The 16,456-nt window shown below is 39.0% G+C and overlaps 1 protein-coding gene across 7 annotated transcripts in view; it reads right to left on the reverse strand.

Moving 5' to 3' along the window:
- Nucleotides 1–2,160: 2,160 nt before the first annotated feature.
- LOC148866148 (pentatricopeptide repeat-containing protein At3g12770-like) overlaps nt 2,161–16,456 on the reverse strand; it is a 53,983-nt gene continuing 39,687 nt past the window's right edge. For 3 of the 7 annotated variants that reach the window (XR_016110656.1, XR_016110653.1, XR_016110655.1), the window contains exons 2-5: nt 15,486–15,661; nt 15,159–15,394; nt 14,549–14,945; nt 2,161–3,102 (exon numbers count right to left, since the gene is read on the reverse strand). The gene's annotated coding sequence lies outside the window, so the exon portion shown is untranslated. Of the gene's footprint in view, nt 3,134–11,963; nt 12,255–14,548; nt 14,946–15,158; nt 15,395–15,485; nt 15,662–16,456 lie in introns of those variants that run through there. The other 4 variants (XR_016110654.1, XR_016110651.1, XR_016110652.1 and 1 more) reach the window with 2 other exon arrangements.

Raw genomic sequence — 16,456 nt, forward strand, 5'->3', positions numbered from 1 at the left:
AAGTGATTGTTGCTTTTTTTTAATAGTGATGGGGAAGAATGTAAAGTTTTACATCGATAAAATTAATATAATTTTTATATCAATTTTATCCATATAAAACTTTAAAGTTGATGAAAATTTACGACAAATAATTTTACCTTCTTTCTAAATACATACAAAACCAAACCAACGAAAAATTTATATTGATTCATCACATCCAAATGCAGCCTTAGAGAAAGAATCTCTGATGCTCAAATCAATAACTGGCTAGGCCGAGCTAAATTGGGAAATTGATCTAACTGAAAGCGCTACTAGTCAACGAGAGAAAGAGAGCTAATTGGAGTTATGAGGAGAGTTAGAATGCAAGTGTGTAGAGAGAATTTTATTTTATTTTTATTTTTGGCATATCCATACCAAACAAGCTTATCGAATCAATTTCTATTCCAATGCCTTCCAAGGTACGTAAGTTGAAATAACTAATATGAGTATACACACCAAACCAAAAGAGCAATTAATATTTATTTCCCCCAAAAACCCCTAAACTCATCTTATTTGGATTATTCTACCCCTGAAAAACCTCAAAGTAACTAAAATACCCCACATTTTTGTCCAAAATACCCATGAACTCACTTCATTTAGATAATTTTACCTACGAAAAACCTCAAAATAACCAAAAAACCTCTCATCCTTCCTCCTACCCAAATTACCCTAAATTCACCTTTCTTAGACTATTTTACCCTTAAAAATCCTTTAAATACCCAAAATGCCCTCACCCTTTTGCCCAAAATACCCCTAAACGTACTTCATTTGGACTATTTTACCCACGAGAAACCTCAAAATACCCAAAAACCCCTCACCCTTCCTCAATTTCTCCTACCATAAATTCACTTGGACTATTTTACCCCTAAAAACCCTCAAAATGCCCAAAGTGCTCCTCACCCTTGATTTTACCCAAAATACCCCTGAACTCCCCTCATTTTGACTATTTTACCCCCAAGAAACCACAAAATACCAAAAACTCCTCACCCTTCCTCCTACCCAGAATATCCATAAATTTACCTTTCTTGGACTATTTTACCCCTAAAAACCTCAAAATACCCAAAATGCCCCTCACCTTTCCTAATACCTAAAATACCCTTGACTTCACCTTTCTTGGACTTTTTTTACCCTATGAACTCCTAAAATACCTAAACTACCCCTACTTGAACCCTATAAATAGGGGGTGAGGGGGCCCAAGGCATAGAAGCAACCTTAGGAAGTGGTCCTCTTTCTCAAACATTCTTGCTACATCACCCCTTCTTTACTCTCCCCCATTAATTTCTTCCTCTTTTATATCTTTTCTTTACTTTTTTATTTTCTCTTTTGCCAAAAAAGGGAGGGAAGCTTTGAACGTTAGGAAAGAGGGCAGCCATGGAAAAACTCTAAACAATTTGATCGAATGCTTTCTTTCATCCTCCAGTTTCAGTCCGCCATTGAAGTACTTTAACAAGTTGCATTTCACGTCTTGGTACTGAGTCCAGGAGCTTTACAAAGTAATTCAAGATGAACTGAAGGGTATCAGACGCCCAAAAGCTTCAGTATTCATTGTAGTGGTTCTCTCGTCCTCTCATAAGGAGCTCGCGGTCGTTGAATCCTCCCACACTGTAGCTTGAGTACAGGTAGGTTTCTTGGCTGTTACCATTGTTTTGGGATCCCTCCTTTCTTTTTCGTTTATTCTTAGCGGTTTCTTTTAGGTTTTCAACTCGGGAGTGAAGGGGGTTAAGCTCCGGCTTTGTGTTTACTCTTGTCGAGTAGATTGCTGACTCCAAGAGAGGTGTGAAGGGGGAATTTAGTACCACCCCACTCATTGGAGTTCAGTTCGAACGGATGAGCTCTAGCCACTTACGCTTAATCACTGGAAGAAAAATGACTTTTAGCAACAGTTGACTGCATTAAAAATCTCAGAAACTGCGGCAAGAGACTTTACCAGCAGCCAGCAAACCACCGATAAAAGAACTTTCACTAGACGTTCTAACAGCAGTTTTCTCGGCTGCCGGTATAAATTTTAAACTGCCGCCAAAAATATACTTTTCTTTTTCAAATAACCTTTTTTTTTTCTAATTTTCTTCAAATTACCTATTTTCTCTATATTTATTTAAATCGAAATGAAATACAAAAATAAAAATAAAAAAAAAACATCAATTACAAATAAAATCTAAAAATCCATTTTCCATTCAAACCATTCAAATCACAAATACATCTTAATTTCAATTAGGTAAATTCTTGGTTTGTACAAGAAATGTTCTCTTCACAGTGCAATCAGTTCTAGAGTCAGATTTGTCACTGCCTGATGTTGATGCATTTTCAATATCTTAGCTTTGTCATTACTGTAATTTCTCTCAGCTGAACAGAGTCATTACTGAATAGATTTGTCACTGCCTGATGTTCTAGAGTCAAGAGTCAGATTTGTCATTACTGAACAGATGAAGTACCCTTATACTTCACGATAAATTCATTTTCCATATCTTATCTTGCTTCTGTTGATGCAATCTCAAGCTCTGCCCACCAAAGAGGAGATAGTTTAGGTGTTTCTCCATCAGGCCCCATTGCTGTAATTTCTATCAATCGAGCAGTAACCTCTCTCATTGTTGGTCTGTGCTTTGGGTCAGGATGAACATAAGATCTTATAACCTTTAACAGTTTCTTGAGTTCCTCTTCTTGGAAAGCTTTCAGAGTTGGATCTACTATTTCCTTAAGGGACTTCTCCCCTCTAAATGCCCAGTCAATAAGTGGGCCATTGTCCACTGAGTATGGGAGTCTACCTCTTACCATCTCCAATAATATAACACTGAAGCTGTATATGTTACTCTCTGGACCAGATGGCATATCCAGGAGTTCCATGGTCGTGGATCCCATCTTGGAAGCAGTTGCCTCATTCCAAAAATTGAAATCTGAGATTTTGGCCGCATTGTCTTCAGTAAGATATATAATGGTTGAGTGCAGGTTCTTATGGATCACAGGTGGGGTCAGTTGGTGCATGTGCTCAAGGCAGTATGCCATTCCCATTGCAATCCTCAGACGTATTCCCCAGTCCAAGCGCTCTGCCTCTTTAATTGCATGTTCCCACCACAAATCTCGAATCGACTAAAATACAAAAGCATATAGGCTTCACTTACTGCATAACCAAATGATCAATACTTGAAGTACCGGACAAGTATAAATTGATCAGCAAGATGCATTATTTGAGAGAGAGACAATAATAAATCTAATTCATATCATTCTAGTCACACTACAACAACAAATTTATTATTTTCATATTATCTGGAAACTCAACTAGAGTGGTTACCTTGTACCAGACCTGAACAGGTTAAATATGGATATCTAGATTTTAAATCATGACATTAATGATTTCATACAAATCATAGTCTTACTACAAGCTGGGCTATAAAAAATTTAAGCCTAATCACAATTGATGGAATGGATGTCATGACCATCTAAATAGGCCATGATGGTCCCAGCCATCTGGGTCTTGGGAAGGGTGGACAGACTGGATACAGTCCTAACCTTTGGCATTTTTCTTTTCAAAGTGGCCTCTCAGCCTTGAACCTACGTTCTCACACTTGACAGCCCAAGATTTTACCATTACACCAAATAATGGCCCCTGATTGCTCATCTTCTTTCCAAGGAATATGTTGAAATAATTTAGTTATTTGTGTTAGGGTCTGTTTGGCTAGTTAAAGCATTTTTTTATTTTCTATTATTTCTGTTATTGTACTCACTTACAGCAGGGGCACAAGGGTCTTCTTCCTTTCTTTCTTCTCCTTTTCGCTCTTCTTCCCTTATCTTCTCTTCTTCCTCATATTTCAATTGGATTTATTGCCAAGATGGTATCAGAGCAAGGCTGTTGAATCTGGGCGACCAAGTTTTTTTCTCTTCAAGTTGCTGAATCTGGGCTGAACAGAGGACTGAATCAGGGCTGATCAAATCAGATCTGCAACTAGTACAACCCTAAAGTTTTCTTTCTTCTTTTAATACTTTCCTTGGTTGTGTACCAAGTGGAGAACAAATGAATCCAAACCATTGAATGTCGGCAGACTTCTGTGAGGGTTATATTTTTTATTTGTTGGATCGTGTGATCCTGTACCTATGAAAAGGTGATTGTAGGTCATAGATTACCTGTTTTCTCTACTCATTAGTCCGATTTCATGTGTGTTAGGATCTCTCTTGTTGATTAATGTTGTGGTGAAACCTACTGAAAAACCAATAGGTTGGAACTGTTCTTCATGCAGATCTAAAAATCAGTCTCGTCATAATTCTTCTTTGGAAATTGGTGCTGTTTTTTGTGTTCAGATTAAGTCCAGAACTGAATTGTTGTGTGTGGAGCTTTTGTCGATATAAGGAGGGATCCTAAGTTGAGAGTTTAGATAAAAAAACCTTATGTTTACCATGTCATCTGAGAATTTTGCTACTTCAGAGATTTCAGGGAGCCACAATGGAGTGAGTGGGGGAATGGATATGAATTTCCCCATGGCTGTTATTCCCTTTGATGGTTTGAACTACCTTGAGTGGTCTAGGGGAATAAAACTCTACATCACTGCTAGGGGGAAAATAGGATACATCAATGGGAGAGTGAAGGAACCAAAGAACGGAAGTGCTGAATATGATAGGTGGAAGACTTTTATGTGGGCTGAAACTGCTTGTGAGATATGGGAACAAGCAAAGTCCACCTATTCAGAGCAGAGACACTATGCCAAGATATACCAACTGCATGCCGAATTCTCTACTTGCAAGCAAGGGGAGAGGAGTCTCTTGATGTACTGTTCTGATTTGACATCGATATCGAAAGAACTTGATCACTACCAAAATGTGAATTGGAAGTGTGATGAAGATGCAAAGGTGTATAAGTCACTTGTATCTCAGCAATGGGTCTTTTCCTTCCTCCTAGGGCTGAATCCTTCATATGAGTCCATCAGGGTGCAGATCTTGGGTAGTAAAGACTTGCCATCAATTCAAGAGTGTATGCCTTAGTGCAGTCAGAAGAGAGTAAACGAAGTGTGATGAATTGTGTAGAGGGGGAGTCAGTTGCCCTAGCTATCTGGGGAAATTCATATACAAATGTCGGAGGTGCTTTTAAGAAGGTTGACTCTCAGAAGAGAACAGATGATAAGAATAAACTTTGGTATACTCACTACCAGAAGACAAGATACACTAGAGATACATGTTGGGATCTCCATGGAAAACCTAAATGGGCACAAGATTTGGGTAAGAAGTCAACACCTGATCAGGGCAAGAAACCAAGTCAGCAGAATCAGAAAAAGCATAACTCAGCTAATATGGTTTCGCCAAAGACTAGTCCATTGGTAACTCAGGAGAGGCATCCCAGTTCTGACCCTAAGGAAGAAATTATCAACTCCTTTCGTGACCATTTGGAATTGTATGGTAGGACTCTCCGCCAGATGGATTCTGGTCCTACTCCCTCTACTTCTTTTGCGTCTACATCAAGTAACGTTGCCGCTGCCTTCCATGTATCATCTCATACCACTGATTCTCCTTGGGTTATTGACTCTAGAGCCTCAAATCACATGACCAGTAAGTCAATTTTATTTTAGGCATATAACCTTCTCTCTGGGAGAGATAAGGTGAGACTAGCTGATGGTTCTTTCTCTACCATATCTGGCCAAGGTACCGTACCTCTCCCACTCGGCCTTACCCTTTCTAATGTACTGCACGTTCTAAAATTACCTATAAATTTGTTGTCCATTAGTAGTATAACTCACTCCTTGAACTTTTCAATCAATTTTTTTTCGTCTTCATGGGTGTTTAAGGATTTGGCCTCGGGGAAGACGATTGGTAGAGGAAGCCTAACAGATGGTCTTTACATGTTGGAGAATAAAGCTGGTTTTGTGGCTACAGAGTCCATGAGTTTGTCCAGTGAGAGTCAATCCTATTTATAGCATAGTCGTCTTGGTCATCTTTTTTTTGAGTCATTAAAAGTTATGCTCCCAAAGTTGTTTGAGTCCTTGTCAATGAGTCGGTTATAGTGTCAAACATGTCAATTGAGTAAACATTGTAGAAGTTTTTTACCTTTGAGAAATAAAATATTTGAATTTCCGTTTCATATTGTTTATTCTGATGTTTGGGGCCCTATTACTCTACCCACTAAGGCCAGATATAAGTACTTCATTACCTTGATTGATGAATACTCTAGATACACTTGGGTATACCCTATGTGATCTAGAGATGAAGTGCCAAAATTTGTGAAAGACTTTCAACACATGGTGTTCACTCAGTTCCAAACTAAAATCCATATCTTCTAGTCGGACAATGTGAAGGAATACTTCCATAGTGATCTCACGGAGTTTTTTGCTTCGAGTGGGTCACTTCAACAAAGCACTTGTGCCAGGACACCCCAACAAAATGGTGTTGCTGAACAAAAGAACCACCACCTTCTTGAAGTAGCTCGTGGCTTATTAATTCATATGAGTGTGCCAAAATGTTTTTGGATGGATGCAGTTTTGTATGCTACATACATCATCAACCGTATGCCATCTCGATTACTAGAGTATAAGGCCCCACATCACTTTTTGTTTCCTACAGCTCCGTTGTCCATCATTCTGATGCGTGTTTTTTGGTGTCGTTGCTTTGTCCATAACTTGTCCCCTACTCAAGGTAAGCTTGATTTTCGGGCTATTCCTTGTGTTTTCCTTGGTTACCCTTTATCTCAAAAGAGGTATCGTTGCTATGGTCCAACCTCTTGCAAGTACTATGTCTCCATTGATGTATCATTCTTTGAGAATCAACATTTCTTCTCGATTTCTCCTCAGGGGGAGAGTAGGGTTGAGGAGAATAGGCGGCTCAAACTCAACTACCTCCTTTACCCGATCCTCCTCCATTCCGGGTCTTTCATCATCGCCATAAAAGTAAGTAGAGTTTAAGAGCCGTGGAACTTGACACTATGCAACCAACATCATCGGATTCACCAGAGGCAGATCCGTCTCATCAGCCAAGTACACTTACTCCTATTGATATGCCCATTCCTCTCAATGTTGATTCCCCTGTCATCAATGATATTGATGTTCCTATTGCTAAGAGAAAGGGTGTTAGATCTTGTACCACTGATCATCCTATCTCCAATTTTGTGTCCTATGATCACATTTCACCTTCATTCTGTGCATTCCTCTCTTCTGTGGACAGTGTCCCCGTTTCTAAGAATGTGGCAGAAGCTTTATCTAAACCTTAATGGATAGATACAATGCAGGAAGAAATTGATGCATTACACAAAAATCGCACTTAGGAGTTGGTGGATCTTCCTGAAGGGAAGGAACCAGTGGGTTGCAAGTGGGTGTTCACAGTGAAACACAAGGCTGATGGAACTGTTGAAAGGTACAAGGCTAGACTGGTAGCAAGAGGTTTTACACAGGTATATGGAGTGGACTATGCAGAGACTTTTGCTCTAGTAGCCAAGATGAACTCTATTAGGATTCTTCTTTCATTGGTAGCAAATCTTGACTGGGAACTTTACCAATTGGACATCAAAAATGCTTTCTTGAATAGTGACTTGGAAGAGGAAGTGTACATGACCCAACCTCCAGGTTTTTGTGCCAAAGGCAGTGAATAAAAGGTGTGCAGGTTAAGAAAATCTTTATATGGGTTGAAACAATCACCTTGGGCTTGGTTTAGTAAGTTCCACTTAGCAGTTCAACAGATGGGTTCAAACAATGCCAGTCAGATCACACTATTTGTGAAAAGAGGTGAAGGAAAAATTGCATATCTAATTGTGTATGTGGATGACATAGTGATCACAGGAGATTAGGAGATTGAAATGCGAAGACTAAAAAAATTCTTAGCCACTCAATTTGAGGTGAAAGATCTAGGCCCCTTAAGTTATTTCCTTGGAATCAAAGTTGTCTGCTCTCACAAGGGCATCTTTATTTCCCAATGGAAATATGTACTAGATCTACTAGAAGATATAGGCAAGTTGGGGGTAAAACCAATTGACTCACCATTTGAATCTAATCATCAGCTGGGAGACAATCAGGGAGAGTTTTTGAAAGATGTGAAGAAGTTCCAGAGACTCGTAGGGAGACTCTTGTATTTGTCTATGACCAGGCCTGATATTGCTTATGCAATGGACGTCCTTAGTCATTTCATGCACAATCCTAGGACAACTCACTTTGAAGCTGCAGAGAGGATCCTTAGATACCCCAAGAAGTTTCCCGGAGCTGGAAGTATATACTGATGTTGATTGGACATGAGCAGTTGATGATCGAAAGTCTACTAGTGGATATTGTGCCTTTGTAGGAGGAAACCTGGTCACAGAGAAGTAAAAAACAAAGTGTGGTGGCTAGATCTAATGCTAAAGCAGAATATAGAGTGATGTCTCATGGGGTTGCTGAAATCATGTGGATAAGAAATCTGTTAGGTGAACTGGGTTTTGTAGTGAGCAATCCTATTTCACTCTACTGTGACAATAAAACTACCATCAATATTGCTGCTAATCCAGTCCTGCATGATAGGACGAAACACATTGAAGTGGACAAGCATTTTATTAGAGAGAAACTTGTAAATGGAGAAGTATGTACTCCATATGTCAGCTCAGAAGAACAACTTGCAGATATCTTCACCAAAGGTCTTCATCATGTATGGCACAATGATTTGTGTGACAAGTTGGGCATGATTGACATGTATGCTCCATCCAACTTGAGGATGAGTGTTGAAATAATTTAGTAATTTGTGTTAGGGTCTATTCTATTATTTCTATTATTGTACTCACTTATAGCAGGGGCACAAGGGTCTTTTCCCTTCTTATTTCTATCGCCCTATATAATATAATAGAAGATGGCACCACCAGCATTGTTCTATTGCTTTAAACCTTTTCCTCTTCCTTTCTTTCTTCTCCTTTTCTCTCTTCTTCCATTCTCTTCTCTACTTCCTCATATTTCAATCGGATTTATTGCCAAGAGAATACATGCTTGAAGAACTACAAGCTATGAGGTTGCTCTAAGATCTGCTTTATATTGTTATATTTTTAGAAACTTAAGTTCATATAATATACACAACTTCATGGTTACTGCCATTAATAGACAACTAGGATTCATGCTAATCGATGGCAGACATATCAATGATGTTCAGAGGAGAAAGAAAGAGAATGAATGGTTTGGTTGTGTCAAATCAAGCCAGCAGTGTCCCCAACCATTTCACAAGGTCTTGAACAATCCAGTAGACAATCATCAATATAAAATTTTTGTAATCATTCATGGAGAGTGGGAGATGAGAGAGAGAGAAAGTGAAGGAAAGGGAGATACGATTGAGAGAAAAAGAAAAACTATCTCTGGTTGCCGCCAGTTCACTATTTATATTAACTTAATTAAAAAGAATCTAAATTACAAGTATGCCCCTAGCGACACACCCTAGAAACAAACTAATAAGAAAAAAGGAAAAATAGCTGGCTGACAGAAGCCCTTTTGTGAGGACATCAATGAGTTGTTCCTTGGAGTTGACATATGGGATGCAAATTTCTCTTTTTTCCAATTTTTCTCTTATGAAGTGTTTGTCCACCTCAATGTGCTTGGTCCTCTCATGTAGGACAGGGTTGCTGGCATTGTTTATTGCTGCCTTGTTGACACAGTAAAGAGACATAGGATTATAAACAACAACTCCAAGCTCCCCTAGAAGATTCTTTATCCAAAGGACTTCAGCCACCCCATGTGTCATAGCTCTATATTCAGCTTTAGCGCTTGACCTTGCAACCACACTTTTTTTCTTGCTTTTCCAAGTCACTAGGTTTCCTCCACAAATGTGCAATACTCACTCGTTGACTTTCTGTTATCCACGGCACCTGCCCAATCAGCATCTGTAAAGACTTCCACCTTTAGGTGATTATGTTTACTGAATAGTAGACTTGTTCCGAGATATTTTTTCAAGTATCTAAGAAGTCTCTCTGCTGCCTTCATGTGTGGTTTCTTAGGAGAGTGCATGAATTGGCTTAGAACCCCAACTGAATAGGCAATGTCTGGATGGGTCATGGACAAACAAATCAGCTTTCCCACTAACCTTTGGAATTGTTTCACATCTTTCAAAGGTTCACCATCATAGTCACCCAACTTGTGATCAACATCCATGGGAGTATCTGTTGGCCTTGCACCTAATTTGCCTGTGTCATGTAATAGATCAAGGGTGTATTTCCTTTGAGAGATAAAGATATCCTTTTCTGAGCGGGCGACTTCAATTCCAAGGAAATACTTCAGGGGACTTAGATCTTTCACTTCAAATTTAAATGCAAGGAATTGTTTCAATTTTTATATTTCTGAACTCCAACTTCCTGTAATGATGATATCATCCACATACACTATCAAGACAACAACATATTCCTAACATCTCTTCACAAAGAGTGTATGATCAAACTAACATTGTTTGAAGCCCATCTGCTAAACTGCCATGTGAAACTTACTGAACCAAGCTCTGGGAGATTGTTTTAAGCCATAAAGAGACTTTCGCACCTTGCACACCTTATTTTCACTTCCCTTGGCACAAAATCCAGGGGGTTGAATCATGTATACTTCCTCCTCTAAGCCACCATTCAGAAAAGTATTCTTTATGTCCAGTTGATGCAATTCCCAATCAAGATTAGCAGCTAATGACAGGAGAACCCTAATTGAGTTCATCTTAACTACTGGAGCAAAAGTCTCATCATAGTCAACCCCGTACACTTGTGTGTACCCTTTGGCTACTAATCTTGCTTTGTACCTTTCAACTATTCTATCTACCTTGTGTTTAACCGTAAACACCCATTTACACCCCATGGGGTCTTTCCCCTTTGGAAGATCCACCACTTCCCAAGTTTGATTTTTGTGAAGAGCATTAATCTCCTCCTTCATGGCATTTGTCCATTCGGAGCATTTTAAGGCTTCTGCAACGTTTCTGGAAACAAGGATGCAATCAACTATAGATAGGAAGGCTCGGTATGAGGGTGAAATGTGATCATAGGAGACAAAATGGGCAATGGGGTGTTTGGTAGTACATGACCTGACTCCCTTTTGTTGAGCAATAGGAATGTCAAGGTCGTCCACAGTAGGAGCAGGGGTATCAATAGGTGCAACAACGATTGGACTTACCTCCAGGGAGTCTAACGGTGTCGGTTGCTCAATGTTTGGCTGCTCCACATCTCTATCACATTGTTGATGTCTACGACATATACATTGGAAGACACGAAAGGGAGCAAGGTTCAGAATAGAAGGAAGAGAGACTTTGCAGACTTGAACCTGCTTCTCCTCTTCCACACTACTACTCTTCCCCTAAGGAGAAGCAAGGAAGAATAGCTCAAACTCAAAGAATAACACATCCATAGACACAAAAAACTTATGACTAACGGGATCAAAGCACCGATACCCTTTTTGAGAGGAGGGATACTCCAGAAAGATACAAGGAATTGACCGAGGGTCTAACTTACCTCGAGATGGAGATAAATCATGGACAAATGCACGACAACCAAAGACTCTCATGGGAATGGAAAATAAAGGGGACTGAGGGTACAATAATTGATGAAAGGTCATGTAGTTCAGCACTTTGAAGGGCAAGCGGTTGATGACATAAGCAACTGCAAGTATAGCATCCACCCAAAACATTTTTAGAACACTCATGTGTAACATCATCCCGCTAACTACCTCAAGGAGATGTCTGTTTTTTCTTTCTGCAACACCATTTTGTTGTGGTGTTCTAGCGCATGAGCTCCTATGAATAGATCCGTGGGAGACAAAGAACTCATTGAGCTTACCATGGAAGTATTCTTTTGTATTGTCGGATTGGAAGATCTATATTTCAACATGGAAATATGTAAATACCATCTTCTGGAAGTCTTTCACAATCTTTGGAACTTCGTCTCTACTATGTATGAAGAATACCCATGTATAGCGAGAGTAATCATCGATCAATGCAATAAAATACTTATATCTACCCTCGGAGATTACATTAGTAGATTCCATACATCATAATACACAACATGAAAATGAACACTTGATCTTTTATTACTTGAGTGAAAAGTTGTTCTACATTATTTGCTCAACTGACACGTTTGACACTGTAACTCTGACACTAAACATGACTTAAATAAAACTGGAAATAATGACTTTACTATTTCAAAAGAAACATGACCTAAATGACTATGCCACAAAAAATTGACTCTTATTTGACTGAGTATGTGACTTTGAAGACGACACTAAGAGACCAGCTTTTTTGTCGAAAATGTAGAAACCATCCACTAGTCTCCCTCTACCAATCATCCTCCTAGAAGTTAGGTCCTGAAAAACACATGAGCCAGGAAAAAATGTTACACTACAGTTTAAAGAGCTTGTGATACTACTAATTGAAAGCAAATTTATAGAAAGTTTAGGGACATGCAATACACAATTCAAGTTAAGGCCATGGGGAAGAGATATTGATCATTAGCCTACAATGGAGGAGAATGAGTCATTTGCAAGCCTTACTTTATCCCTTCCTGACAAAAAGCTATAGGTCTGAAACAAGTTCCTGTTACCGGTCACGTGGTTAGAGGCCCCTGAGTCAATGATCCAAGGGGAACCTGTGGGAGTGACATGGGTTGCAGAAGTTGTATTACCTGATGTAGATGCAAATGAAGTAGAGAGAGTACTAGTGACTGAGCTATCCATTTGTCGGAAAGCCCTACCATAAGACTCCAGGTGTTCTCTGAAGGAATTCATTATATCTTCTTTGGGGTCAGAATTATTAAGGTGGTCCCGGGTAGTACCAACAACCTGAGTATCTTGGGTTGCCACATGTGTTGCATTCTATGTTGTGTTCATCTTCTTCTGACCTTGACCTTTACCCTGTTCTTGGTTATTCACTACCCACTTGGGTTTCCCGAGGATGTCCCGACATGTGTCACGTGTAACCATCAATCTTCTTGCTGTCACTTTTCTTCCCTGTGGAGTTATTATTCATCACAGTCAAAGCAATTTGTTGCTCCCCCTCAGCCTGTAACCATCACACTCCGTCTACTTTCTTCTGATTGAACAAGGGAGTATACCTCGTGAACTGACGGCAATTCTTTGCTTCCTAGGATCTGAACCCTCAAAGGTTCATAGGCAGGGTTCAGTCCCAACAAGAAGGCAAACACACATTGCTGAGAGACCAACTTCCTGTAGACCTTAGTATCATCATCATGTTTTCACTCTATAGCCTGATAATGATCCAATTCTTTCCATATGGAAGTAAGGGCTGAATAATATGAAGACAAACTACGATTTCTCTGTTTACAGGTTGAAGATTCAGCTTGTAACTGGTAAACCTTGGCATAATGCCTTTGCTCAGAATAGGTAGTTTTGGCCTATTCCCAGATCTCACTAGTGGTCTGCCCACATAAAGATCTTCTTCACATCAGGTTCCATGGCTGCAAGGACATCACCATACTGTTTTCTTGGTCCCACCTATCATGTTGAGTTGTCTCACCCTTGGGTTCTTTCACCCTTCCATTTATGTAACTAGCTTTTCCCCTTGCCGTTACATAGAGTTGTACAATTTTAGCCCACTCCAAGTAGTTCAGACCATTTAAAGGAATAATTGACATGGGAAACATCATGTTCTCAACTCCCATACCAGTTGTGCTGCAGGTCGGTGTAACCCCCGATGAAGTTGATTCATAATTTTCCATAGAATACTACTGAAAATAGTCCAAGTCCTACACAACTACACAACAGCTACAAGCAGAATACCAACCCTCAAAAAAACAAGAAACTGCAAAAATCATCTCTGTGATGGTTCAGTCATTAAACCAGCCCGGTAATCAGTCCAACACAACCAAGGCAAACGTTACTATCAGTTCGACTACAGCCCATACAGTCCAATAATCCAGCATCCAAACAAATGTATAGAACCAAGGAATAAGGCCTTTACACCATTGGCCAAAAAAAGACAAAAACAAGAACACACCTGTCTAGCACCTGTACAAAGGTGCCAACCAGAAATCAACTTCACAGCATCAAACAGAGAAGAAACAGTCTCTATCAACACCGCCCTTCTTCAACTAGGGTTTCTTTGATATTACGACCAAGGAAGAACCCATAGGAGGTGCCGCCAGTAATCTACTAGGGTTTCTCTGTCTTCCACATCCAAGAATTTAAAGAAGGGAAAAAAAGGCAAAGTAGATTCAAAACAGGAGGGACCGAAATTCTTTTACAGTCCAAAAACTTGCTCTGATACCATGTACCCATTCATGGAGAGTGGGAGACGAGAGAGAGAGAAAGAGAAGGAAAGGAAGATACAATTAAGAGAAAAAGAAAAACTATCTCTGGTTGCCGCTAGTTCACTATTTATATTAACTTAATAAAAAAGAATAGAAATTACAAGTATGCCCCTAGCAGCACACCCTAGAAACAAACTAACAAGAAAAAAGGAAAAATAGTTGACTGACAATATCTTAAGAGGACCACCTGCTAACAACAATTATAAAGTAACAATTAAATAAGCCTTACAACAATTTTATCAAGACAGTTGTCTAAGAACATTGGAGTTCGCAAGAGATAATTGACATAAATAGAAAAACGGTATACCGATAATAAATCTAAATTCTGTGTACCTAGGGTGATGTATCCTCCTCATAATTGCATATTCATATTGGTTCCAAGCTCATTAACCAATAAATCCAAAATCTACAAGAACAAAAAATTTGTATGATATGAGGAATATTTGCAGTAGGATGAGACAATATGAAGATGTCCCTTCTCTGCTGCAATTTGGCATACACACAGGTAGGCTTGCATGCATTGTTCCATTGTTTTAGCCAAGAAGACAATGCTTTCTGCAGCTGTACACTCAGGCCTGTGGACCAAGGTTTGACTGTAACCACCTTACTGCTCCAACAATAAAAAATGGCAATGACTGAAACAATGAAGAAAAGGGATGCTCGAGGATTGCAGACCAAACTAGAAAGCATTGAAGACTTCGATGAGCTGTCTTTGTCTTCAACAGTGTTCCTGAAGTAGATAAGAGTAGTTATCATGAACAAGATACAATATTCCATACAAGATTCAGCAAGCATGCTTTTAAAAAGATTCTAACAGAAAAAAAAAAAAAGACTTCTAAAAAGACAAAGACATGAAAAGTTTAGGTTAGAATGTGGGACATCTGGCACAAAATGAAGGTTTTGCCGACTTAATCAATGAGATAGTCTCCAATAAAGTATTTACCATAATAATGAATTGAATGAGATAGTCTCATGTATAAACACCCTCCGAGGACTTTTTTTTATGCTCCTGCAGGTGTTGAGCTATTTCCTTTAGAAGTTGCATCCCCTCACCATCTTTCTGAAGTGACCTAAAAGACTAAAAGAATGCTTTAAAAACTCTTGTTCTGTCTCAAGGGCCTCTAGCCTCTCATTGATCTGAGATATTTTCTCTGGTTAAGATGTTATTATTTTCATTTCCTGCCACCACAAAAAAGCAAAGCATTTGATCCTCAGATTATATTACTACCTTACAAAACAATGTGAGAACTCCAATGAAGTCAAACAGTACCTTTGTCTTCTTCATTAAGATTAATGATGTTGGAGCTAGGTACAAAATGGTGAACCCCATCACTTGACGATGAGTTATTAGATTATATCACCAGGTTAATCTTTGCTTCTTCTATTGGTTTTGCTAATTCCCCAGCCTCGCCATCTTCATTGTTTATGATCTAAACGTGGCACTTCCTAATAATATTAACAAAATCATTATAAAAACACCACTCATAAAGTTACATAGACTAGTGGAAAGCATCAAAATAGAACTGATCACTACTAGAAAGACTTAAAGGTTTTACATTCAATGATGGGTATAGGAAAGAAAAACTAACCTTATCTTCACTTACCTCTTCACTACCATAATACCATTGACCTCAATGTTGCCCAATTCTGCTAACACTTCAGGGTCAATATCATTGTAGAGACCACTAATGTGGTCCCCACCACTTTATTGACTCGTATACAGTTAGTTAGTTGTTAGTTATTTCAGTCAGTCTACAATTAGTAGTGTTAGTCTTTTATTAGTATTTTATTTTTGCCATGTAAGCAGTAAAGGTATTTCAGCCCTTTTATCTTTATTTAAGAATTAATATAAATAGAATGAGGGGGTGATAGATAAAGCATTCTCTCCTTTTCTAAATCTCTCCTTTTGGATTCTTCTCCTCTTCTCCCTTTCTCCTCTCATTCTCTCCTCTCATCTTCTCAGTTTCTTGTTAATTGTACATTAAGACTTGGACTGTTAGTAGTCTTATTCGACTACATGGTATCAGAGCCAACCTAGGAATTCTTATGGTAGTCTAACATGGCTGGCTGCATAAGAATTTCCTAGGATTGAAAAGTTTCCAGCAAATCAAGACCATCGACTGAGTCTTGGAGATTGTTGGCAGTGTGCGGCTAGCATTGGAGGATGACCAGCAATTAGGAAGAGTCAAACAATAGGAAGAACTTTCAAGATTAGGGTTTAGACTTGATTTTGAAGGTGGC

The sequence above is a fragment of the Nelumbo lutea genome, chromosome 3 (assembly GCF_056320005.1).
Source record: "Nelumbo lutea isolate HS-2025 chromosome 3, American lotus-T2T, whole genome shotgun sequence".
Taxonomy (NCBI): domain Eukaryota; kingdom Viridiplantae; phylum Streptophyta; class Magnoliopsida; order Proteales; family Nelumbonaceae; genus Nelumbo; species Nelumbo lutea.